The sequence below is a fragment of the Felis catus genome, chromosome D4, assembly GCF_018350175.1.
Source record: "Felis catus isolate Fca126 chromosome D4, F.catus_Fca126_mat1.0, whole genome shotgun sequence".
NCBI lineage: Eukaryota > Metazoa > Chordata > Mammalia > Carnivora > Felidae > Felis > Felis catus.
The window spans coordinates 58,128,312-58,156,166 of NC_058380.1; the positions used below are offsets into that span (position 1 = coordinate 58,128,312).

General features: G+C 41.8%; 1 protein-coding gene and 1 long non-coding RNA gene across 13 annotated transcripts in view; one reads left to right on the plus strand and one right to left on the minus strand.

Moving 5' to 3' along the window:
• The window catches only part of LOC105261114, a 51,459-nt gene extending 25,070 nt beyond the window's left edge, over window positions 1–26,389 (minus strand). The window contains exon 1 of one of the 3 annotated variants that reach the window (XR_006589012.1): window positions 26,259–26,389. This is a non-coding gene — a long non-coding RNA (uncharacterized LOC105261114). Of the gene's footprint in view, window positions 1–17,884; window positions 17,948–26,258 lie in introns of those variants that run through there. The other 2 variants (XR_006589009.1, XR_006589011.1) reach the window with 2 other exon arrangements.
• An 81-nt stretch (window positions 26,390–26,470) lies between these two features.
• MELK (maternal embryonic leucine zipper kinase) overlaps window positions 26,471–27,855 on the plus strand; it is a 218,945-nt gene continuing 217,560 nt past the window's right edge. For 9 of the 10 annotated variants that reach the window (XM_023242451.2, XM_045043374.1, XR_006589002.1 and 6 more), the window contains exon 1: window positions 26,471–26,626. The gene's annotated coding sequence lies outside the window, so the exon portion shown is untranslated. The remainder of the gene's footprint in view (window positions 26,627–27,855) is intronic. The other variant, XM_045043373.1, reaches the window with a different exon arrangement.

Consider the following 27,855-nt stretch of genomic DNA (forward strand, 5'->3'; position numbering starts at 1 on the left):
CAACAATCTGCACAACCTGAACCACAGAACTCAGCAGGTACGCAGGGCAGAGAGGTGAACTGGGGGAGAGAGAAGCTATGAAGGGCAGGGAGCTGTTTTTGCTTGTAGAGAAAGGACGGAGATGGGAGGGGGCAGGGAGAATATGGGAAAAGCATCCCCCCGCCCCCACCAAAGCAGCCAGAGAGAAAGTGGAAAAGTGGAAACAGCCACAGGGACTGAACTAAAAAGGGAGAAAGGAGAAAGGAGAGGGTTTAAATTCCATTAAGATTGAATAAACAGGGGGGTGCAGAGTCTGAAACTCCGCAGCTCGATAACTGGTAGTGCTCTGGTGGGAAGGGCAAATCACCAGGAGTAGAGTGAAGTCCAGGGTCTTTGGTCCACGAGGGGAGAGGTGGTTCCCCTGCTAGGAGGACATCTGGCAGAGGCTCTGTGGACCCGGGAGAACAACCACATTCGCTGGTACTGGAACAAGGTCCTTGGGGGGGTGAAGCCTGGGTGCCAGATGCGTGTCGTGATTTGCCATAATCCCTGAAACACTGCTGCCACACGATTGCGTGAACTTTTTCTGGGGTGGACTGGCACCTGGCCACAGTCTCTGGGCATTGGCAGCAGCACAGTCCTGCAAACGTTCCTGGGTGTGGCTAGCACCCGGCCATTGCCAGGTGAGACCCTCCCGCAGAGGGGAAGAATGGGTCAAAGCCTCAGTCCCTCAGAAATAAGAGGTCGGGAAACACAGCCGCATCTGAGATAAAACTCAGGAGGGAGGTGCTGCCTGGGGCTTGGTCACGGACAGTGTAAAAGTGGGAGTGGATGAAAGTCGAAGACAAAGGACGGGTGCGTGATTGCTGATCTGGAGAACTGAGTTCTGTTACTAGAGACTGGGTAACGGGATGGCGCCATTTTCACTGCTCCCACACATGCGCATGTTACACCTACAAGCACCACAACAATCCACCCCAGTAAGTTAAGTAGCGCCATCTAGTGGAGAACAAAGCCATTACACTAATCCCCACCCAACTGGGTCAACCTCACTTTTCAGGAACACAAGTCTCTCTGCCTGCTTAATTTACGGACTGTAAAGTACTTCATAGTTTGACTTCTAGGGTAAAATGAAGTAATTTCAATCCTATTTCAGTCTGTTTGCTGGTCCATATATTCAATTTTCTTTTTTTTCTCTTTTTTTTGTTTCTTTTCTTTTTCTTGAATACAGAAACAGAAACAATTTATTTTTATTTTCAATTTTTATTAAAAATATTTTTCTTTAATTTTTTCTACTATATTTTTTACTTTTGTGTAAATTTTTTCAAATTCTATTTTACTTCCGTCATTTCATTTTATTCTATTTCATTGTATTTTTTCAAATTGTCAAATGATTTCCTTTTTCTTTTTTCTTTCCCTTTTTTTCTCTAATCTATTAAGCCCCTTTCAACACCCAGACCCAACACACCTAGCATCATTTATCTGATTTTTTTTGTGTTTGTTGTTTTTAATTTTTTAATTTTAATTTTTTAAAATTTTAATTAAAAAATTTTTTTCCTCATTAGTTCCTTTTCTCCCTTCAAAATTATGAAATGAAGGAATTCACCCCAAAAGAAAGAGCAGGAAGAAACAACAGCCAGGGACTTAACTGACACAGATACAAGCAAGAAGTCTGAAACAGAATTTAGAATCATGATAATAAGAATACTAGCTGGAGTCAAAAATAGATTAGAATCCCTTTCTGCAGAGATAAAAGAAGTAAAACCTAGTCAGAATGAAATAAAACATGCTATAACTGAGCTGCAATCTCCAATGGATGCCATGGCGGCTAGGATGGATGAGGCAGAGCAGAGAATCAACGATATAGAGGACAAACTTATGGAGAATAATGAAGCAGAAAAAAAGAGGGAGACTAAGGCAAAAGAGCACGATTTAAGAATTAGAGAAATCAGTGACTCACCAAAAAGGAACAACATCAGAATCCTAGGGGTCCCAGAGGAGGAAGAGAAAGTAATAGGGGTAGAAGGGTTATGTGAGCAAATCATATCGGAAAACTTTCCTAACCTGGGGGGAAGACAAAGACATCAAAATCCAGGAAGCACAGAGGACCCCCATTGGATGCAACAAAAACCGACCATCAACAAGGCATATCATAGTCAAATTCACAAAATACTCAGGCAAGGAGAGAATCATGAAAGCGGCAAGGAAAAAAAGTCCTTAAACTAAAAGGAAGACAGATCAGGTTTGCAGCAGACCTGTCCACAGAAACTTGGCAGGCCAGAAAGGAGTGGCAGGATATATTCAATGTACTGAATTGGAAAAATATGCAGCCAAGAATTCTTTATCTGGCAAGGCTGTCATTCAAAATAGAAGGAGAGATAAAAAGTTTCCCAGACAAACAAAAATTAAAGGAGTTTGTGACCACTAAACCAGGCCTAGAAGAAATTTTAAGGGGAACTCTCTGAGGGGAGAAAAGATGAAAATACATACATACATACATACATACATACATACATACATACATACATAAATACCAAAAGCAACAAAGACTAGAAAGGACCAGAGAACACCACCAAACTCCAACTCTACAAGTAACATAATGGCAATAAATTCATATCTTTCAGTACTCACTCTAAATGTCAATGGACTCAATGCTGCAATCAAAAGACAGAGGGTAACAGAATGGATAAGAAAACAAGATCTATCTATATGCTGTTTACAAGAGACCCACTTTAGACCTAAAGACACCTTCAGATTGAAAGTGAGTGGATGGAGAAAAGTCAACAAAAGAAAGCCAGAGTAGCCATACTTATATCAGGCAATCTAGACTTTAAAATAAAGACTGTAACAAGAGATGAAGAAGGGCATTATATCATAATTAAGGGGTCTATCCACCAAGAAGATCTAACAAGTGTAAACATTTATGCTCCAAATGTGACAGCACCCAAATATATAAATCAATTAATCACAAACATAAAGAAACTCATTGATACTAATACCATAATAGTAGGGGACTTCAACACCCCACTTACACCAATGGACAGATCATCTAATCAGAAAATCAAGGAAACAATGGCTTTGAATGACACATTGGACCAGATGGACTAAACCAATATATTCAGAACATTTCATCCAAAAGCAGGGGAACATACATTCTTCTCCAGTTCACACAGAACGTTCTCCAGAATAGACCACATACTGGGACACAAATCAGTCCTCAAGTACAAAAAGATCGAGATCATACCATGCATATTTTCAGACCACAACACTATGAAACTTGAAATCAACCAGAAGAAAAATTTAGAAAGGTAACAAATACTTGGAGACTAAAGAGCATCCTACTAAAGAATGAATGGGCTAATCAAGAAGTTAAAGAGGAAATTAAAAAGTACATGGAAGCCAATGAAAATGATAACACCACAGTCCAAAATCTCTGGGATGCAGCAAAGGCAGTGATAAGAGGGAAGTATATAGCAATCCAGGCCTTCCAAAGAAGGAAGAAAGGTCTCAGATACACAACCTAACCTTACACCTTAAAGAGCTGGGAAAAGAATAGCAAATAAAACCCCAAGCCAGCAGAAGACAGGAAATAACAAAGATTACAGCAGAAATTAATGCTATCTAAACCAAAAAGCAAAAACAAAAAACAAAAAACAGTAGAGCAGATCAATGAAAGCAGAAGCTGGTTCTTTGAAAGAATTAACAGGGGCACCTGGGTGGCTCAGTCGGTTAAGCTGCCAACTTCGGCTCAGGTCATGATCTCACGGTTCGTGAGTTTGAGCCCGCGTCAGGCTCTGTGCGCGCTGACAGCTCAGAGCCTGGAGCCTGTTTCAGATTTCGTGTCGCTCTCTCTCTGACCCTCCCCTTTTCATGCTCTGTCGCTCCCTGCCTCAAAAATAAATAAAACGTTAAAAAAATTTTTTTGAAAGAATTAACAAAATTGATAAACCACTAGCCAGTTCAATCAAAACAGTACTGGGTTTTCCGCTTAGGAGCTCTGGGATCTTTAATGAGTCATTGGCCTCTCTGAAGTCTGGTTTATTCATCCCTGAAATCACTGTAACAATGGTTACTGTAGCGGCTTTTTGCAAACATTAAATATGTTGATATGTACTATGCTTTTAATTATAACACACGGCAATTATGCTATCATTATTATTGATTAAAAAATAGGAATATTTGGGGCGCCTGGGTGGCTCGGTCGGTTAAGCATCCGACTTCGGCTCAGGTCATGATCTCACGGTCTGTGAGTTCAAGCCCCGCATCGGGCTCTGTGCTGACAGCTCAGAGCCTGGAGCCTGTTTCGGATTCTGTGTCTCGCTCTCTCTCTGCCCCTCCCCTGTTCATGCTCTGTCTCTCTGTCTCAAAAATAAATAAACGTTAAAAAAAAATAAAAATAAATTAAAAAAATAGGATTATTTGTTATCTGGGCAGCATCCAACTCACCCCAACCCGTGTTTAATGAGCATCTTGAAAAACTTTTTGGGGGGCGCCTGGGTGGCTCAGTCGGTTAAGCATCCGACTTTGGCTCAGGTCATGATCTCGCGGTTTGTGAGTTCGAGCCCCATGTCGGGCTTTGTGCTGACAGCTCAGAGCCTGGAGCCTGCTTCAGATTCTGTGTCTCCTCTCTCTGCCCTTCCCCAACTTGTGCTCTGTCTATGTCTCTCAAAAAATAAATAAATATAAAAATTAAAAAAATATTAAAAAAAAAGAAAAACTTTTTATTTTAGGTCTTTATTTTGAGAGAGACCAAGTGTGAGCAAGGGGAAGGGCAGAGAGAGAGGGAGATATGGAATCTGAAGCAGGCTCCAGGCTCTGAGTTGTCAGCACAGAGCCTGACATAGGGCTTGAATGCATGGACTGTGAGATTAATGAGTATCTTTGATGTAATATTCCTATACATATCAATTTTATTTTCATAATTTCTTTGTTTTTATAGCAGAAATTGCAAACATACCCCAAAGCAGAAAGAATCATATAATTCGGCGCTTCTCAAGCTTTAGTGTTTCTATGATTCACCTGGGGAGCCTGTTAAACTGCAAATTCTGACTGAGTAAATTTGCAGTGGTGGCCTGAGACTCTGCATTTCTAAAAGGATTCCCTGTGACACTCAGGTCTGCTGACCACAAATACCATACATATGTGTTGCTATCATAAAAGACCTTAGTCTGGGGGGCTTAAACAACAGAGATTGAATCCTCACGATTCTGGAGGCTGGGAAGTCTGAGACCGGGAAGCCAGAATGGTCCAGGTCTGGTGAGAACCCTCTTATTGGCTTGCAGACTGCTCTTTTTGCTGCATCTTCCCATGGCAGAGAGAAGAAGCTGTGATATCTCTTCCTGTGCATATAAGGGCACAAATCCCATCATGGGGGCTCTACCCTCATGATTTCCTCTGAACCTAATTAACTCCCAAAGGTCCCACCTCCTAATACTATGGTGCTAGGAGTTAGGGTTTTAGCATAAGAATTTTATTTTTAAAATTTTAAAATATTTATTTCTGAGAGAGAGAGAGACAGAGCACAAGTGGGGGAGGGGAAGATAGAGAGGGAGACACTGAATCTGAAGCAGGCTCCAGGCTCTGAGCTGTCAGCACAGTGCCTGACGCTGGGCTCAAACCCACGAACCCTGAGACCATGACCTGAGCCAAAGTCGGACATTCAACCGACTGAGCCACCCAGGTACCCCAAGAATTTTAGAGAGTCACAAACATACAGTCCATAACACAAGGGTAAAATGTACTTCTGAGCACTATTATTCAACTTCAACAGTAGTTAATTCCTGGCCAGTTTTGTTTCTGCCTTCTGTTCATTTATCCCCACCCCAGTTATTTTGAAATAAGTCCCAGATTCCTGTCACCACACGTATATTTCAGTATGTATCTCTTTATTAAGAGATACAGTCATACCTTGGAGATATTGAAGATTCAGTTCCACATCATTGCAATAAAGCAAATCTCGCAAAAAGTGAGTCAAATGAATTTTTTGGTTTCCCAGTGCCTATAAAAGTCATGTTTACTCTATACTATAGTCTATTAAGCGTGCAATAACATTGTGACTAAAAAAAAAAAACACAATGTACATACTTTAATCAGGAAATATTGGTGGGGCACCTGGTGGCTCCATTGGTTCAATGTCTGGCTCTCGGTTTTAGCTCAGGTCATGATCTCATGGTTTCGTGGGTTCGGCCCCGTGTCAGGCTCCGTGCTGACAGCGCGGAGCCTGCTTGGGATTCTCTCTCCCCTTGTCCTTTCCTTGCTTGTGTGTGTGCACTGTATCTCTCTCTCACAAAATAAATAAATAAACTTAAAAAAAAACTATTAAAAAAAGGAAATATTGCCGAAAATTGCTAACCATTACCTGAGCTTTCAGCGAATCACAATCACTGATCACAGATCACCAGAACAAATACAATACAATAATAATGAAAGATGAAATAATGAAAAAGATCAAAATATCGTGACGATTACCAAATTGTGACACAGAGACACAAAGTAAGCAAATGCTGTTGGAAAAATGGTGCCAAGAGACTTGTTTGGCCCAAGGTTGCTACAAATGTCCATTTTGTAAAAAAAAACCCAGTGTCTGCAAAGCGCAATACAGCAAAGCACAGTAAGACAAGGTATGCCTGTGTCTTTGAAAAATATAACTGCAATACTAACACTGCCCCCCCTAAAAAAATTCGACAGTGATTCTTTAATATCATCCCTATCCAGATAGCATTCATATTTCCCTGATTGTCCCATCAATGTTTTTTTATTGTGGTATGTTAATATGTCTCCTCGGTCTCAATTAGTCTGAAGATTTCCTATTCCAGCTTTTTTTTTTTTTTTTTAAAGACGCTAAGGTGAGAGATTTCCATAGTCTCACTTGCTGCCCTCCTGAAGTTGTTTTAGTAAGTCTCTTTCCTGTATTTTCTGTAAATTTTAAGTTGGAGCCTGAACCTTAATCAGAATCTGGCTGGATTTTCTCGGCAAGGGTACTTCATGGGTGGTGCTATACATTTCCTCAGGACGTCCTTAGAATGCCTGTGTCTTTCTATCTGTAGTCTTTTCGATGAAGTCCCGCTAAACAATGGAATCCATGATTGGGGTATGCTGCCACCGGGTGGTAACAGCACACATAGTCACAGGTCGGAGCGGTGAAGCAAGAGAAACACTTTTGGTGTAAGGTGCCAAAAGGCTGGACTTGTCTTCTTCACTGAAACTTTATCAAATTACCACAGTTCTTAAGCATGACGCTTAAAAACTGCTTTTAAAATAACCGAAGGCTGTGTTTTTATAATAATAGCTACAATTTATTGAGTCCAAGAAACTTATATCTGTGATCTCATTTAATTCTCATGATACCCAAGAATATTAAATCATGGTGTCCATAGCAAAACAGCAGTGAGGCTGAGATTTGAGGTCTACATTCGTCCTCCTAACAATTTCTGTGCCTTGCTGCCTTCCCTTCTGGTCTATCCTCGCTCTGCTTGCTGTCCCCTACCCCGTGCCCAGCTTACAGCTGTGCTGATTTTGTTTGTTTGCTGTTTGTTTGTCCTGCTCCCCTCCACCTCCCAATCCATTCTCCATCCATCTTTGCTCTGGGAAACTGGCTTCTGTGGCTTCTATCACCAGGCTGCCTGAGCCACTGCCTTCCAATGGCTTCCAACCGAGTTCAGCCCAATTTATTCTTTGCGCTTCTTCCCTACTTTGCAGTGTTTCTGAATGGCTACTACCCTCAACAACTACGGCTTCTGTTCCAGGTGGTCCTCCTCCATAGCTTCTCACCCAGCTTCAGTTAATACAGTTTGCTCCTCTTGCCCCTCAGACCGCAGGGTTTCGACAACTTCCCGCTATTCTGTTCCCTGGGAGTCTCAGCTTCGCCTTTGGTGCTTCTCCACCTACTTCAGTCAATAGTACCTTCAGCGACAAATCCCCCCCAAATCCCAGCTGAGGGTGCTGGCTGTTTCCCGCAGGGATTCTCTTCATTCACTTCCTCACCTCTCATCTTCTCCTCAGCCCACTTCAGTGAGGCAAGCACCCTGGCATTTCACTGAGAAGTTACTGTGGTTTCCACCTTTCCTAGCCTGTGGTTAATTCTCAGTTCTCATCGTACTTTTCATCCACTAGGAGCTTTAAAGAAAACAGTTTTTAATTTGAATATAATTTACACACAATGTCCCATTAGTTTTGGGTGTACAACATAGTGATCCGACAAGTTAAAAAAATTTTTTTTAATGTTTATTCATTTTTTGACAGAGAGTGAGTGGGGGAGGGGCAGAGTGAGAGGAGGCACAGAATCTGAAGCAGGCTCCAGGCTCTGAACTGACAGCACAGAGCCTGATGTGGGGCTTGAACTCACAGACCGTGAGATCATGACCTGAGCCGAAGTTGGACTGAGCCACCCAGGTGCCCCTAGTGGTCTGACAAGTTTATACATTATCCTATGTTCCCCACAAGAGTAGCTATCATCTCTGGCCATACAACACAATTACAGTATCATTGATTATATTCCCTATGCCGTGCCTTTTATTCTGTGACTTTTTCATTTCACAAGTGGCAGCCCATATCTCCCACTGCCCTTCACCCTTTTTGCCCATCCCCCACCTCCCTCCACGCAGGCCACCATCAGTTTGTTCTTGGTATTTACAGGTCTGATTGTGCCTGAACTGCTTCTGACACCCTCCTTGAAGCACTTCCTTTCCAGGCTTCCCATCGCCACTTGGTTGACCTTTGTACCTTCTCAGCCACTCCTCTTCCTGACCACATCTTGGTGGCATGTTCAGGCATTCAATTCACAAACCTCTTCTCCATCCCTACTCTCTTCATATTCATCTCATCTAGTCCTGGAGCTTAAATGCCACCTCTGCTCAGATCACTCCCCGGTCTCTCTCTAGTCCCAACCTATCCCAGAGCTCCAGAACCACATATCTAATTGCCTACTTGCCATTGCAAAGTTAATTCTTATTTTTTTTTTAATGTTTATTTTTGATAGAGACAGAGCATGAGCAGGGGAGGGCAGAGAAAGAGAGGGAGACACAGAATCCAAGGCAGGCTTCAGGCTCTGAGCTGTCAGCACAGAGCTGGATGTGTGGCTTGGGCTCACAGACCACGAGATCATGACCTGAGCCAAAGTTGGATGCTTAACCAACTGAGTCACCCAGGAGCCCTACAAAATTAATTCTTGATTCTAGACCCCCTCCCACCCTACTCCAACATACTACCTGCTGCTTAGTTGATGGCATCACCACTCACCCAGATGCTCAGCTCAAAACCCCTGAGTCATCCTTGACTCCTCTCCTCTCCTCACTCCCCAAGATCTACTCCATCAGCAAGTCCCATGGGGCCTGCCTCCAGAATGTGTCCAAGATCTCGACAACTTTTCACCGTTCATCGCTGCCACCCATACCCAAGCCGCCATCATCTACTAGGACAGCAACTGCTTTCTTGTTGGGTCTCACCACTTAAGCTCTTCTCCCTTCCAGTCAATTCTCCACACAGCTGCCTTCTGGTCTTTTAAAAATGTAAATCAGGTCATGTCACTTCTCGGTTCATCTTGACCTTCCCTCACACCTGGAATGAAATCTGAAGTGCTTCCACGGGCTGCAGGGCACTACGCCATCTGGTTGCTCCCACCTCTCCCCCTAACTGCTGGCCTTCTGCTCTTGTTCCCTCTGTGCTGGCCACACAGGCCTTCTCTGAACATGCCAAGTTTGGTCCTGCTCAGAACCTGTCTCTGTTGCTCCCTGTGGAATGTTTTGTTTTGTTTTGTTCCTATTTCTCATGGCTATTTTTCATCCTGCAGACCTTTGGTCTCCTGTCATCTCCTCAGAGGGGCCTTCTCAGACCAACTTATCTAAAATAGCGACTCTCCCTCCACTTCACTTTCCATCCCCTGTCCCTGCTTAGTTTTCTTAGGCAGCAAGGGTCATGTTCTGAAATGAAATCACTTCTATGTTGATGTATTTGTTCTCTGACTCTCCTCCTAGAGCAGGGACTTACAGGACCTCAATAACTATTTGTTAGGTGGGTTAATGAGTGAGTGGCATCACTTTTATCTCTGTCTCCACATACAGCAAGTGCTTGGTACATGTTTGCTCAGTGGAGAGCCTTGGAATCCAGACCCTTATTTGGAAGGCTCTAGGCCTGCTGCAGACCCCTCCCAGTCTTGGGGGTTGGAGTTGTGTGAACTCACTGGGATCCCCCAAGGGCTCTCCATGCCCTTCTCAAGGACAATGTGATATCTTGGCCATGGGGTTGGGGGTTTGAGAGAACTGCCAGTGAGCCTTCTTACTGTGGACATGACCATTTCAAGCCCTCCTGTTTGTTCCTCAGTTCAGTTCTACACAGAGTCCTCTGCTGGCCCTGCTATGGGGAGCCAGAGCCAAGAACGCTTTGCTGTGAGGAATTCATGGCAAGATAGGATCTCCAACAGCTGTCACAGGAGGCAAGGGGACTCAGTGTACAACAGAGGTGGAACAGTCAGGTCCAAAGGTGCTTGATCAGCCGTCCATCTGTTCCCAATATTCTGGCCTAAAACTTTCTGATCTTGGACCTGCTGGCTCACATTAAGTTGGAAACACTCCTCAGGGTGAACAGGTTGGGCTTTTCCTCTTCCAACCTAGCTTCAGGGATTCTGGGAATCCTGGCTGGTATGGATAACTTCTGAACTGGCAGTGAAAGCTATTTCAAGATTTATTGGTACCCAAGGAGGGTGATCTGTGGGCTCAGTTACCATAGATGACCCTCCAGCTGGCATCTTCTGATGGTCATGGCTCTCAGGCACACACAGTATGGCAGCCAGGTTGGAGCTGAGAGACAATGCAGGATAACTTTTTTCCTTGGCAGGGGTGAATGCTCACTCACTCACATGTCATTAAAAATGTAGTGAGTTGTTATGTGTGCTGGAATATATTTTTTTTGAGATGTTTAACAGTATTCCTTTCTCCATGTGTTTTACACCCTCCTCTCAAGTTATTCCCCTATCCACCTCCTCCTTTTTTGTTGTCTATGTCCCTAGGTAAGGGATGTAATAGAAATTAAAAAAAAAAAAAAATCAAAGGAGTCTTTCTTGCTTTGCTGTCCAGAAATATATGGCTTTCCATAAATAGAGTAGACTCCAAAAATAGACAGAATCTCTATGAGAGAGAGCAGGGCTTTCCAAACCCTACCCTCAAACAAAGAAGAGGTTTCCCTGCAGCTGGGAGAAAGAAAAGACAGAGGGGAAGTAATGAAGATAGAGACCGTGGTGGTGTATGGAGGGACAAGCCCTGCCTTCCAGACAGAGCCTCAAGGGGCAAAGTTCGAGCTTGGGGATTCTTTCACTCCAAAAAAGGAGGAGCCTGATTTCCACACTCTTAGATGGCACAGAAGGGAAGAGAGCTTCCAGACTGGAAGGTTCTTTGCTGTCAGGAATGAGAGACATAGTGACAATCACTGGCATGGGCTGATGACCAATGGTCAGATGCTCGTCTCCATCATCCTAATGAAGCGGAAGAGAAATTGTGGGGTGAGCTCCAAAAGCCTGAGATTACATCTCTGCTTCCTTAGCAGAATGGGAATTCAAACTCAAAAGTAAGCTGAGCTTTCACACACACACACACACACACACACACACACACACACACACACACCCCCCTTACATTTCAAAAAGAAAGTTTATTGAGCTCCTGCTGTGTGCCAGGCTGGGAGCAGGCACACAGACATGGTCTCTGGCCTGTGTCTTACAGAGTCTCTCAAGGGGAGCAACATTTGAGCGGCCAAGCATCAGCCTTGGTGTTAAGTGGTGTATTGGAAAGGTGTGTCTAAGGCCATATGATCACTGAGGTGAGTGTGCATTCTCCTGAGAATTACAGCTCAGGCTTCATAGACTCATAAGATGCCATTTTCAGGGTGCTCACAGCAGTCACTAAACCCCCAGAAGACTAGTAGGGAAAATCGGAGTTTGTGGATTCACACGAGGACAACAAACCTTTTGGAACTGACCATTGGTATAAAATTCAAAAGGTACTGTCAAATGACAAAACTAAAACAATTTAGTAACGAGCTTGATGTCCTTTGTGCAAAGGAAAACAATCCGTATATTGGGGGAGTATGGTGCCTCACAAGCAGTGAAGCACTCTTCCCATGGATTTGGGGCAAGAGTGAGTTTTACAGAGCATTAGAAGCAGCAATACTGAAACAGGGCATGACTGGCTAGGAGGCTAGGGGTTTCCTTCTAAGGCTAACAGGTCCCTAAAAGGTATCAGGTTTCCATGACAGGTGTTCTTGTAAGTGCAGGGTGATTTAGGCTTAGATCTGTGACATGGGCCTGGCCACTGGGGCGTCCTTCATTTTGTGGGTCCTGACACACCAATGAACTTTATCAGGACAAAGCCAAAGTGGTGAAAAAATCTTCTTTTTCTCCCCTTTCCTCTAGACAGTCAGTGTCCCCCAGAGGCAATCTCAACTACCAGTTTATTTTGGCTAAGCTTAAATTGAAAATATTTCCCAGTTTATTGCTTGCTTTTCAGTTTGTCTTTGTCATGTTGATGTTTTAACATTTTTACATAGGCTATTATTTTTAGATCTAAAATTAGTTTAAAAATGCATGCAATAACCCTCACATAAATGTTCATAACAGCTTTATTTGTAATAGCTCCAAACTGGAATCATACCAGATGTCCTTCAACATGTGTGTACACACTCACACACGCATGCATGCACATGTGTGCGCATACCATGGAAGGCTACTCAGCAATAAAAAGGAATGCACTATTGATACTTGTGACACTTTGGATGAATTTGTTTTGCAAAATGTGACCATTGGGGATATGGCATAATAAGAAATATACATTTGCTGTCTGCCTACTCCCCTCCCCCTTCCCTGGCACACAGTTCCTAAAACCCTTGGAATCTCTGAAGAGGTAAAGGTATTTCTCTATGTTAATGAGATGACTAATGGCTGGAGTCTCCTGGAAAGCCCCTAAGGATGGAGGGGCTGGTTTTTGCTAGAGGAACCAACCTTGTGATTAGAGAATTGGGAATTTCAGCCCCATCCTCCAACCTGGAGGCTGGGACTTGAGCGACTCATGATTTAATCAATCATACCTACACAGTGAAGCCCCCATAGAAAACCCTAAGTGAAGCATTCTGAGAGCTTCCGGGAGCATAACGCCTGGAGGTGCTGGGAGGGTGATGTGCCTGGAGAGGGCCTGGACGAGCTGAGCCCCCTCCCACATACCTTCCCCTAGGCATCTCTTCAGTTGTATCCTTTTAGAATAAACCAGTAATGTAGTAAGTAAACTGTTTTCCTGAGTTCTGTGAGCTGCTCTAGCAAATTATCAAACCTGAGGAGGGGGGCATGGAAACTCCTGATTTATACCTGGTTGGTCTGAAGTACAGGAGGCCCGGACTCCAGACTGGCATCTGAAGTGGGTGGGAGTCTGTGGGACTGAGCTCTTAATCTGTGTTGTCTAATGCTAACTCCAGGTAGGTAGTGTCAGAATATATTTGAATTGTAGACATTCTGCTGGTGTCAGGGTATTTAGTGTGAGTAGTAATATAGAAAAATAAAAAAAGAGGTTTTTGTTTTTGTTTTCTTATTTAGAGGGAAACAGAGCAAAGCATACGAGGGATCTCTCTGTATTCTCTCTCACTACTACTGCATGTGAATCTATAATTATCTCAATAAATATTTCAACTAAAAATACACACAATAGGGGCTCCTGGGTGGCTCAGTTGGTTGAGCGGCTGACTTGGGCTCAGGTCATGATCTCACTGTGAGTTTGGGCCCCGCGTTGGACTCTGTGCTGACACCTCAGAGCCTGGAGCCTGCTTCGGATTCTGTCTCCCTCTCTCTCTGCCCCTTCCTTGTTCATGCTCTGTCCCTGTCTCTCAGGAATAAATAAATGCTTAAAAAAAATACATGCAATATAGTAGTAAAGTAAAAACTAAGAGTCTTCTCTCTATACTCTAATTCCATTTTCTAGAGAGAATGTTAACATTGCAACGAATATCCTTTCCAGACATTTTCTTATACCTACATGGTCTTTTAAAAAATGTTAAATACTAAAAAAAAATCTTAATGTTTATTTATTTTTGAGAGAGAGAGCGAGCATGAGTGGAGTAGGGACAGAGAGCCAGAGAACCAGAGAGACACAATCTGAAGCAGGCTCCAGGCTCTGAGCTGTCAGCACAGAGCACGAGGCAGGGCTCAAACCTATTAACCGTAAGATCATGACCTGAGCCAAAGTCGGACACTTAACTGACTGAACCACCCGGGCGCCCCACTTATACACATTCCCAAACAAAAATGGGGCTGTGCTATTTATCTATATAAGTACCTTATTATTATATTTTTTACCAAAAAAGCAGACATTCTTCCATGGCATTTAGGGTTGCCAGACATAGCAATTAAAAATAAATATTATGCCCTGTGAATATTGAATTTTAGATAAATAGTGGATAATATTTTAAATACAAATATGTCCCTACTATGTTCCTTTTACCTGGAAACCCCAGTGGCAGTATACTTACCTAATTCTTTTGAAAAACTGTTTGCATAATATTCCAATGTGTCATATTTAGCCTTTGCCTATTGATGAGGGTGCTCTTTTGGTCAAGGTGTTCATCATCATTCTTATTAATTCATAAAGTCTCTTAAATTTGTGTGTACCTTAATCTTTAATTGTTCAAACTTCTCTCATTCAATTCAGCAAACATTAACCCAACTACAGCAGGAAAAACCTGGGCTTTGGATCCCTGACTCTGCTTCTTACCAGATAATTAAATTTCTTGAGCCTCAGTTTCCTCATCTATAAAATAGGAATAGGAATATCTGCTCTGCAGGATTAGAAATAACGTATATACAACCCCCAGAACAGTGTCTGCAGAGAATGGAAGCTTAGGAGATAAACCATTGTTTAAGGTAATGTTAAGATCCTGTGGTAGGTGCTAAGAGGCTAAGGAATAAACAGAATTAAAGAAATATATTCCTGATATTGTTTGCTTACTTTGTATTTTGATACAATTGCAAACTTATTGGAAAGTTGCAAGAATAGAACAGAACAAGGAACTCCCACACTTTTACCCAGATTCACTAATTCCACATTTTGCCCTATCATCATCATCATCATCACCATCATCATCATCATTATCGTCATTCTCTCTCTAGCTCTCTCTCTGCTTTTCCAAGAACAGGGACATTCTTTTACATAACCAGTTTCATGATCAAAATTAGGAAATTTAATAAATTCCCAAAGTAGTTTTCAAAATCAAATTTCTAAGGTATTTTAATAGGTTTTTTTTAGAGCTATCTCCTTTTCTAGCAGGACTATGGCCCAAAACTTAATTTTGTGTGGCTTCCCAATTTCTCTTGGATGGGATACAGGAATGTTTTTTAGCTTGAGGTCGTCTAACCTGGGCTTAGTCAGGAAAGCAGCATTGCTATGAAGGACTGAAGCCTTTGCTTCCCCGTCCCCACTGATGCCTTAGCCACATGTAGTGCTGACATCCAGGCATCCATTCTGCCACCACAGAAGCACAGTTCCTACCCTGCTTTGCCAAGCCTGGATTCTCCTATGCTGGTGGAGTGGCTGCTTGGTCTTTCTCTGAAATGCACATCTGCTCATCTCCCTCTCCTGGTCAGCATCCCACCCAACTCTAGCCTGGCACACAAGGCCCTTCAAGGTGAGTCTCCGCTTACCTGCTCTTCCTTTCTTGCCACACCCCGTTCCCTGTGTTCTACCCAACCCCGTGTTCTGCCTTTCTCTGAAGAGACTTGTATTTTCTTGCCTCTGTGCTTCTGCATACATACCTTGCCCTGCTGTCTGGGGAATGTTCTTCCCTTGTCAGATTTTTTTTTTTTTTTCTTTTCTCAAGGCCTAACTCCAGTACAAAATATTTCATTCCCCTGGTCAGAAATTATTGTTCTTCTCTTTGAGCTCTAATCAGCATTGCTGTGTGCACTGATGCTTAGTACTTTTGTGTGGCCCTTTATTAGAGTTGGTTGTCTATGAATTTGAATCTGGCTCTTCTGTCTGTGAGCTACAGAAGCCACATCTCGGGCAGAAGCCACATCTCTTTTATTCCTTTCTCTGGCATTGCCCTGAACAGAGGGTCTGGCATAGGGTAGGCACTGGTGACTGATGGAAGAATGAATAGCACATATTACCCTGAGTGAGAGGGGCAGACATTTGGTTTAGAGATGATGTATGTAAGTGCACATTATCTGCTCAAAAAAATCATAGTGGATTTTATTATTGCTGCTAATGCTGTAATTACTGGTAGAGAGGTTACATCCCAAATGGCCAGACCCACCCAGTTAAGTGACTCATGAAACAGGGAGCGGCACAATCGTAATCCGACCTCTTTCTTATTCATATGAGGAAGTAGGCCTGCAGAGGATCAGCCACTTCCTTCAGGCCTCCCAACTCAGAGCCCTGCCTCCTTGTACTGAACTGTTTTGCCTTGTGGCATAATTACTCTCCTTAATTCAGTAATATCCAAACTCTTTAAAATACGCATACTCAGGGGCGCCTGGGTGGTGCAGTCGGTTAAGCGTCCGACTTCAGCCAGGTCACGATCTCGCGGTCCGTGAGTTCGAGCCCTGCGTCAGGCTCTGGGCTGATGGCTCAGAGCCTGGAGCCTGTTTCCGATTCTGTGTCTCCCTCTCTCTCTGCCCCTCCCCCGTTCATGCTCTGTCTCTCTCTGTCCCAAAAATAAATAAACGTTGAAAAAAATTAAAAAAAAAATGTATACTCAAAATAATTTTGAAAAAGTAGACATCTAAATTTTCTCCTAATTTTGAATGGTCAAAGGATGTAATTTTTGGATTATTACAAATATTTCTTTAAAAAACTGGATTATTATGTACATTTTAGAATAAAGCTGTAACATCATTCCTTTAAACATCCACTTCCACTGGACTGGAAATACTGAGTGATTTGATACCCACCATCATCCATTAAAAAGTTACACAAATAAAAATACACAGCTTCTTTTTCTTCTTCTTCTTTTTTAATGTTTATTATTTTGAGAGAGAGAGAGAGCAAGTGAGCACACAAGAGGGAGTAAGGGAGAGAGAGAGGGAGACAGAACTCCAAGCAGGCTCTGTGATGACAGCACAGAGCCATACCGGGCTTGATTTCACCAACTGTGAGATTATGACCTGAGCCGAAATCAAGAGTCCAACACTCAACCAACTGAGCCACCCAGGCACCCCCACAGCTTCTTTTTAACACTTCTTCATTTCTCCTTTTTTCTCCCCTCCTGACTCATATTTCTATTCTATCTTAATGTAATTTTTTCTGCTTGAAAACCTTTTATCCACCACCCTATTTTACTTCATTGCAGTAAAAAATTATATATGTATAATATATATGTATATAATTAATATAATTATATGTAAATACACGTGTGTACAATATATTATATATCATATCTTAATGTTATATATTAATATTGTATATTATATATTATATATTGTACACATAGAGAGGAGCCAAGATGGTGGAACAGCACGGAAGCTTTTTGTGTGTCTCGCGTCCATGAAATACAGCTAGACCAACACTAAACCATCCTACACACCTAGAAAACTGATTGGAAGATTAACACAACAATCTGTACAACCTGAACCACAGAATTCAGTAGGTATGCAACACAAAGAGCTGAACTTGGGGAGCAAGAAGAACTGAACTTGGGGAGCAAGAAGCCACGAAACATAGGGAACCCCTTTTGCGGGCAGAGAGAGGGCGGAGACTGGGGAGGGGGGAAGCATACGGGAAAAGCACCCCTCCCCAAAAGCAGCTGGAGAGAAAGTGGAAAATTGGAAACAGCCACAGGGACTAAACTAAAAAGGGAGAAAGGAGAAAGGAGAGGGTTTAAATTCCATTAAGACTGTAAACAAGGGGAGCGCAAAGGCTGCAACTCTGCAGCACGATACCTGGAGGTGCTCTGGTGGGAAGGACGAATCCCCAGGAACAGAGTGGGGTCCGGGAGGTTCTCAGGCCACACGGGGAAAAGCGGTTCCACTTCTGGAAGGACATTTGGTAGAGACTGTTGAAGCCACCTGGTCCCAGCAGACCCCAGAAGGCAACCACATTCGCTGGTGCTGGGGCAAGGTTGTTGACGGAGAAGCCTGGTGCCAGATGTATGTTGTGATTTTCCATAATCCCTGAAACACTGATGTTACACTGTCTCGTGATCTTTTTTGGGGGCGGGCTGGCACCTGGCCGCAGTCTCGGGGCACCAGCAACAGCACTGTCCAGCGGGCATTCCAGCTGACATTCGGCCATTGCTCATTCGGCCATTGCTCGGTGAGACCCTTCTGCAGGGGGGCAGAATGGGTCAAACTGCAGTCCTTCCGAAGTAAGGGGTTGGGGAAAACAAAACTTGGGAGAGAAGTACTGCCTGGGGCCTGGTCACAGAGAGTGGAAAAGCGGGGAATGGATGAGAGCTGAAGATGGAGGACCAGTGTGCGACTGCTGATCCAGGAGAACAGACTGGGTAGCTGGGTGGCGCCATTTTCACCATTCTTGCGCATGCACAACTGCGGGCACCGCAACAATCCACCCCAGTAGGCTAGCAGCGCCATCTAGTGGAGAACAGAGCTGTTACACTGAGCCCCACCCAACTGGATCAACTTCGCTCTTCAAGAACACAAACCTCACCGCCGGATTAATTTATGGACTATAAAGAGCTACATGGATTGACCTCTAGGGGAAAATGAAGCAATTTCAGTCCTACTTCAATCTGTTAGCAGGTTCATCTATTCAATTTTTTTTTCTTTTTTTTTTCTTTTTCCTTTTTCTCTTTTACAATTCTTTTTCTTGAATACAGAAAGAAAAAACTCAATATTTTCAATTTTTATTAAAAATATGTCTTTAATTTTTATTACTATATTTTTTACTTTTGTGTAAATTTTTTCAAATTCTACTTCCATCATTTTATTTTAGTCTACTTCAGTGTACTCACCTTTTCAAATTTTCAAACAATTTCCTGTTTTTTCTTTTTCTTTTTTCTTTTTCATTTCTTTTTCTTGAATGCAGAAAGAGAAAAATTTCATTTTTACTTTCAATTTCTTTTTTAAAAATTTTATTTAATTTTTATTACTATATTTTTTTGCTTTTATGTAAATTTTTTCAAATTCTATCTTACTCCCATCATTTTATTTCAGTCTACTACAGTGTATTCACTTTTTAAAATTTTCAAACGATTTCTTTTTTTCTTTTCTTTTTTATCTTTTTTCTTTTTCCTTTCTTTTCTTTCTTCTTAAATACAGAAAATGAAAAAATTCATATTTCTTTTTAATTTTTATTAAAAATATTTTTCTTTAATTTCTTCTACTATATTCTCTACTTTTGTGTATATTTTTTCAAATTCTATTTTACCCACATCATCCATTTTAGTCTACTTTAGTGTATTCATTTTTTCAAATTCTTAAATGATTTCCTTTTTTTGTTCTACCCCTCCCTTTTTTTTTTTTCGTTTTTCTAATCTGTCAAACCACTTTCAACACCCAGACCAAAACACACCTAGGATCTAGCATCATCTATTCGATTTTTGTGTGTGTGTTTTTAATTTTTAATTTTAACATTTTTTAATTTTAATTTTTTTAATTTCAATTTTTCTACCTCGTTAATTCCTTTTCTCCCTTCAAAATGACAAAACGAAGGAATTCACCCCAAAAGAAACAGCATGAAGAAATGACAGCCAGGGATTTAACCAACACAGATACAAGCAAGATGTCTGAACCAGCATTTAGAATCATGATAATAAGAATACTAGCTGGAGTCAAAAATAGATTAGAATCCCTTTCTGCAGAGATAAAAGAAGTAAAAAATAGCCAGAATGAAATTAAAAATGCTATAACTGAGCTGCAATCGTGGATGGATGCAGTAGCAGCAAGGATGGACAAGGCAGAACAGAGAATCAGTGATATAGAGGACAAACTTATGGAGAATAATGAAGCAGAAAAAAAGAGGGAGACTAAGGCAAAAGAGCATGATTTAAGAATTAGAGAAATCAGTGACTCATCAAAAAGGAACATCAGAATCCTAGGGGTCCCAGAGGGGGAAGAGAGAGTAATAGGGGTAGAAGGGTTATGTGAGCAAATCATAGCAGGAAACTTTCCTAACCTGGGGGAAGACAAAGACATCAAAATCCAGGAAGCACAGAGGACCCCCATTGGATGCAACAAAAACCGACCATCAACAAGGCATATTATAGTCAAATTCACAAAATACTCAGGCAAGGAGAGAATCATGAAAGCAGCAAGGGAAAAAAAGTCCTTAACCTACAAGGGAAGACAGATCAGGTTTGCAGCAAACCTATCCGCAGAAACTTGGCAGGCCAGAAAGGAGTGGCAGGATATATTCAATGTGCTGAATCGGAAAAATGTGCAGCCAAGAATTCTTTATCTGGCAAGGCTGTCATTCAAAATAGAAGGAGAGATAAAAAGTTTCCCAGACAAACAAAAATTAAAGGAGTTTGTGACCACTAAACCAGCCCTGCAAGAAATTTTAAGGGGGACTCTCTGAGGGGAGAAAAGATGAAAAAAAAAAGTATATATATATATATGTATGTATGTGTGTATATATATATATATATATATATATATATATACACACATACATACATATATATATACCAAAAGCAACAAAAGATTAGAAAGGACCAAAGAACACCACCAGAAACTCCAACTCTACAAGCATCATACTGGCAATAAATTCATATCTTTCAGTACTCTAAACGTCAATGGACTCAATGCTCCAATCAAAAGACAGGGTAACAGAATGGATAAGAAAACAAGATCCATCTATATGCTATTTACAAGACACCCACTTTAGACCTAAAGACACCTACACATTGAAAATAAGGGGATGGAGAACCATCTATCATGCTAATGGTCAACACAAGAAAGCCAGAGTAGCCATACTTATATCAGACAATCTAGACTTTAAAGCCTGCATCAAGAGATGCAGAAGGGCATTATAATCAAGGGGTCTATAGCCAAGAAGACAACAATTGTAAACATTTATGCGCCAAATGTGGACGGACCCAAATATATAAATCAATTAATCACAAACATAAAGAAACTTGATAGTAATACCATAATAGTAGGAGCCTTCAACACCCCACTCACAGCAATGGACAGATCATCTAATCAAAAAATCAACAAGGAAACAATCAACAAGGAAACAATGACACATTGGACCAGATGGACTTAACAGATATATTCAGAACATTTTATCCTAAAGCAGGGGAATATACATTCTTCTCCAGTGCACATGGAACGTTCTCCAGAACAGACCATATACTGGGACACAAATCAGCCCTAAGTAAGTACAAAAAGATCGAGATCATACTGTGCATATTTTCAGACCACAATGCTATGAAACTCGAAATCAACCATAAAAAATAATTTGGAAAGGTAACAAATACTTGGAGACTGAGGAACATCCTACTAAAGAATGAATGGGCTAACCAAGAAGTTAAAGAAGAAATTAAAAAGTATATGGAAGTCATTGAAAATAATAGCACCACAACCCCAAACCTCTGGGATGCAGCAAAGGCAGTCATAAGAGGAAAGTATATAGCAATCCAGGCCTTCCTAAAGAAGGAAGAAGATCACAGATACAGAACCTAACCTTACGCCTTAAGGAGCTGGGAAAAGAACAGCAAATAAAATCCAAAACCAGCAGAAGATAGGAAATAATAAAGATTAGAGCAGAAATTAATGCTATCGAAACCAAAAACAAAAAAAAAAAACAAAAAAAAAAAAAAACAAAACAGAACAGATCAATGAAACCAGAAGCTGGTTCTTTGAAAGAATTAACAAAATTGATAAATCACTAGCCAGTTTGATCAAGAAGAAAAAGGAAAGGACCCAAATAAGCAAAATCAAGAATGAAAGAGGAGAGATCACAACCAACAAAACAGAAATAACAATAACAAGAGAATATTACGAGCAATTATATGCCAATAAAATGGGCAATCTGGAAGAAATGGACAAACTCCTGGAAAAATATACACCAGCAAAACTGAAACAGGAAGAAATAGAAAATTTGAACAGACTCATAACCGGTAAGGAAATTGAATTAGTAATCAAAAATCTGCCAAAAAACAAGAGTCCAGGACCAGATGGCTTTCCAGGGGAATGCTACCAAACATTTAAGGAAGAGTTAACACCTATTCTCTTGAAGCTGCTCCAAAAAATAGAAATGGAAGGAAAACTTCCAAACTCTTTCTATGAAGCCAGCATTACCTTGATTCCAAAACCAGACAGAGACCCCACTAAAAAGGAGAACTATACATCAATTTCCCTGATGAACATGGAAGCAAAAATCCTCAACAAGACATTAGCCAACTGGATCCAACAATACATTAAAAAAATTATTCACCACGACCAAGTGGGATTTATACCTAGGATGCAGGGCTGGTTCAATATCCACAAAACAATGTGATTCATTACATCAATAAAAGAAAGGACAAGAACCATATGATCCTCTCAATAGATGCAGAGAAAGCATTTGACAAAATACAGCAAACTTTCTTGGTAAAAACCCTCAAGAAAGTAGGGATAGAAGGATCATACCTTGAGATCATAAAAGCCATATATGAACGACCCGATGCTAATATAATCCTTAATGGGGAAAACCTGAGAGCTTTCCCCCTAAGGTCAGGAACAAGACAGGGATGTCCACTCTCGCCACTGTTATTCAACATCGTATTGGAAGTCTTAGCCTCTGCAATCAGACAACACAAAGAAATAAAAGGCATCCAAGTCAGCCAGGAGGAGATCAAACTTTCACTCTTCACAGATGACATGATACTCTATATGGAAAACCCAAAAGATTCCACCAAAAAACTGCTAGAACTGTTTCATGAATTCAGCAAAGTTGCAGGATATAAAATCAATGCACAGAAATCGGTTGCATTCCTATACGCCAACAATGAAGCGACAGAAAGAGAAATCAAGGATTCAATCCCATTTACAGTTGCACAAAAAACCCCATAAAATACCTAGGAATAAATCTAACCAAAGAGGTGAAAAATCTATACACTGAAAACTATAGAAAGCTTATGAAAGAAATTGAAGAAGACACAAAAAAATGGAAAAAGATTCCATGCTCCTGGATAGGAAGAACAAATATTGTTAAAATGTCAATACTACCCAAAGCAATCTACATATTCAACGCAATCCCTATCAAAGTAACACCAGCAAAAAAACCCCACCAGAGCTAGAACAAATAATCCTAAAATATGTATGAAACCAGAGAAGACCCCGAATAGCCAAAGCAATCTTGAAAAAGAAAACCCAAGCAGGAGGCATCACAATCCCAGACTACAAGCTATACTGCAAAGCTGTAATCATCAAGACAGTATGGTACTGGCACAAGAACAGACACTCAGATCAATGGAACAGAAGAGAGAACCCAGAAATGGACCCCCAAACGTATGGCCAAGTAATCTTTAACAAAGCAGGAAAGAATATCCAATGGAATAAAGACAGTCTCTTCAGCAAGTGGTGCTGGGAAAACTGGACAGCGACATGCAGAAGAATGAACCTGGACCACTTTCTTACACCATACACAAAAATAAACTCAAAATGGATGAAAGGCCTCAATTTAAGACAGGAAGCCATCAAAATCCTCAAGGAGAAAGCAGGCAAAAAGCTCTTTGATCTTGGCCGCAGCAACTTATTACTCAACACGTCTCCAAAGGCAAGGGAAACAAAAGCAAAAATGAACTACTGGGACCTTATCAAAATAAAAAGCTTCTGCACAGCAAAGAAAACAATCAGCAAAACTAAAATGTAACCGACAGAATGGGAGAAGATATTTGCAAATGACTTATCAGATGAAGGGTTAGTATCCAAAATCTATAAAGAACTTATCAACCTCAACACCCAAAAAACAAATAATCCAGTGAAGAAATGGGCAAAAGACATGAATAGACACTTCTCCAAAGACATCCAGATGGCCAAATGACACATGAAAAAATGCTCAACATCACTCATCATCAGGGAAATACAAACCAAAACCACAATGAGGTACTACCTTACACCTGTCAGAATGGCTAACATAAACAACTCAGGCAACAACAGATGTTGGTGAAGATGCGGAGAAAGAGGATCTCTTTTGCATTGTTGGTGGGAATGCAAGCTGGTGCAGCCACTCTGGAAAACAGTATTGAGGTTCCTCAAAAAACTAAAAATAGAACTACCCTACGACCCAGCAATTGTACTACTAGGCATTTATCCAAGGGATACAGGTGTGCTGTTTCCAAGGGACACATGCACCCCCATGTTTATAACAGCACTATCAACAATAGCCAAAGTATGGAAAGAGCCCAAATGTCCATCAATGGATGAATGGATAAAGAAAATGTGGTATATATACAATGGGAGTATTACTTGGCAATCAAAAAGAACAAAATCTTGCCATTTGCAACTAGGTGGATGGAACTGGAGGGTGTTATGCTAAGTGAAATTAGTCAGTCAGAGAAAGACAAAAATCATATGACTTCACTCATATGAGGACTTTAAGAGACAAAACAGATGAACATAAGGGAAGGGAAACAAAAATAATATAAAAACAGGGAGGGGGACAAAACAGAAGAGATTCATAAATATGGAGAACAAACTGAGGGTTTCTGGAGGGGTTGTGGGAGGGGAGATGGGCTAAATGGGTAAGGGGCATTAAGGAATCTACTCCTGAAATCATTGTTTCACTATATGCTAACTAATTTGGATGTAAATTTTAAAAATTAAAGTTAAAAAAATTATATATTGTACACATATATAGTACACACATATATATTTATATATAATTATATTAATTATACACATATTACATATTATGTACATAATTTTAAAAAAATTTTAACATTCATTATTGAGAGACAGAAAGATACAGAGCATGAGCATGGGAGGGGCACAGAGAGGAGGAGACGCGGAATCTGAAGCAGGCTCCAGGCTTTGAGGTGTCAGCACAGAGCCCGTCACGGGGCTGGAACTCACAAACTGGGAGGTGGTGACCTGAGCCGAAGTCGGGCGCTTAACCAACTGAGCCACCCAAGGCGCCCCTATATATAATGTTTTACTGCAATGAAATAAAATAGAGTGCTGGATATATATAATGTATACTACATATATATATGTATATATATATATACACACACACACATATATATTGTACAAATATGTTATATATAGTACACATATATATTGTATATATAATTTGTTACTGCAATGAAGTAAAATAGGCATATACAATATAAGTAAAATAATATATACCATATATACAATATACGTTATATATTGTACACATATATGTTATATATGGGTAGGTAGAGCAGAGAATTTTTAGGACAGTGAAACTACTCTGTATGATACTATAATGGTGGATACATGTCATTATACATTTGTCTAAACTCATAAAATGTACACACCAAGAGGGAACCCTGATATGAACTATGGTCTTTGGGTGTCAATGTAGGTTCATCAGTTGGAACAAATGTACCACTTTGGTGATTTGATGAGGGATATTAATAATGGGGGTGGCTATGCATGCGTGGGAGCAGAGTGTTTAGGAGCCCCTCAAACTTCCTGTGAACCTAAAACTGCTCTAAAAGTCAGGTCTATTTTTAGAATACATATGCAGGGGCATCTGGGTGGCTTAGTCAGTTAAGCGGTGGACTTGGACTCAGGTCATGATCTCACAGTTCCCCAGCTCAAGCCCAGCGCTGGGCTCTGTGTTGACAGCTGAGCCTGGAGACTGCTTTGGATTCTGTGTCTCCCTCTCTCTCTGCCCCTCCCCCACTCACACTCTGTCCTCTCTCTCAAAAATAAACATTAAAAAATTTTAAAAAATGCATATGCAAATTTATACTTAATGTTCTTTCCTGTGGCTATAATTTTTAATTTTTTCTTCCAGATAGAGTTACCATTACCATTGTAATTCATACAGCAATGAAAATCACATAAATAATGACCAGATAGTGAACTGTATAAGAAAGATTTCCAGTGTGATGCTGGGTTAGTGATTTTGGTACCCTTAATAACCTAAAGGACAATTAATTTGGCCCCTGAGGGTTTTACACCTGGTGGCAATACATTTTAGCGTGATTTGGAGCGGTGAGAGTATACTAGTATTTGATGGGTGAGAGAAGGGCCACTAGGCAAGGGGAGGACGAAATGAGAACCATTAAGACCAGCGACTTCTCTGCAGATCAATTTTAGGAAGCAGGGCGTAAGAAGGTAGAATTATGTGGAAACTTTGTATGTCCACGCCCCCTGCAGACTCTTTACATACCCTCCGGTGAAGGCGTACCCCGTCTGAAGACCAAGACGTCACGTCACAGGGCCTCGCCTAGCCGGAGAAAAACTGGCCGCCCGGTTCCCTGCCCAGCCCTTCCGGTCCCAGTTAGAGCGCGCCCGCGCGTCCCCGTCTCACCCGCTCCCGGCGCCGCGCGCGCCCCCGCCGCGCCCCGCCCCGCCCCGCCCCGCCGCTTCCGGCCCGGGAGTTTTGATTTCCTTGGCGGGCGGAAGCGGCCAGAATCAGACGATTCCAAAGCTTACCAGGGGCTCTGGGCGCTCGCTGCTTCGCTCGGGACGGCTGGCCGCCTCCTGTGTGCTTCTACCCGGCCCCGCCCCCCGGCTCTCCACCCCTCTGCCCCTCAGGTCAGTGTGTCCCGCCGTAGATGAGGGCCAGGGTCGGAGCTATGCGCGGCGTGGGGGAGTGGCGGCGCGAGCCCAGCTTGTTCTTGGCTCTCCGGAGACTGGAGAATTTCCCCGGAACCCCACCTTGCGAACCCACTTCCCGGTTGATATAGTCAGCCTTTCCGACGCCCCAGTTTTCTCCTTTGTGAGTGGGGATAATGATCCTACCTACCTCAGGGTTACTGAGGTGCAGGCAAAGCGTTTGCCGCTCAGGAGACTGCGAGAGTTGTGAATTTCCATGCCTGCCACGTTTCCGTGACCCTGTCTCCGCGAAAAGAAGTTGAAGGATGGGTTCCAAATTAATTCTGTTCGTACAACCCAGTTTACTGGGGCAGTGCAGTTCAAAAGGAAATGTGTTGTGTGTTACCACCCCCTTTTCAGAGTCCAAATCCTTCCTCTTCCTTCGCCTTCCCAAAGTAGTGGCTTAAGAGGCTCACGCAAAAAGGGATATGCCCTGACTGCCAAAGCAGTAAAAGGAGCAGCACCACCAAGAAACCGGTGGGAAAAAGGGAAACTCCTAGAGGCGAGCGTCCCAAGCAAGCACCTTGGATGAATAATCGTACTTGAGCTTTACCTTTGGTATTTCTCTTTGGTGGTGGAACGGGGTAAAGTGGCGGTGGGTTTCAGAGGTACCTGGAGTTTTGCTTAGAAGCCAGTTTTCCCTTTTTTGTACATATTTTGGTTTCTGTTTACTATGTTGTTTGGGAGAAATCAGAAACTCCTTTACTACACCCTCACGGGCTTGTTTCACCAGTGGATCTATCTTTCCTCCGTTATCTACTGTGGACCCACCAGATGGGCAAATGAGTCCCTGAACGTCTTTAGGAATGAATGCCTCTTCGTTGGTGCTCTCAGAAGCCAATGCAAGGGAGCAAGACAGGATGTTAAATGTATCAATTACAAGGCCACATTATAAGCTATTCGGTATTCTACTTCTCATTTGAAAGATCTTCAGCATCAGTATCTTACCAAGCTCATAGATGAAGTAAACGTATTACCCAGCAAGTAATAGCATAGCCCAAATAATACTGTTAGTAGGAAATTGCCCCTAATTTGTTGCTCTTCTATAAAATTTAATAATAAACCTATTATCTAAGCAGTGCTTGTTTCCTCAGGGGAGTGCAACATCCCAATTGTTTATGCCCCCAGTTCTTCTATTTAGTCACACTCAGAGGACGTTTAGGTAACTG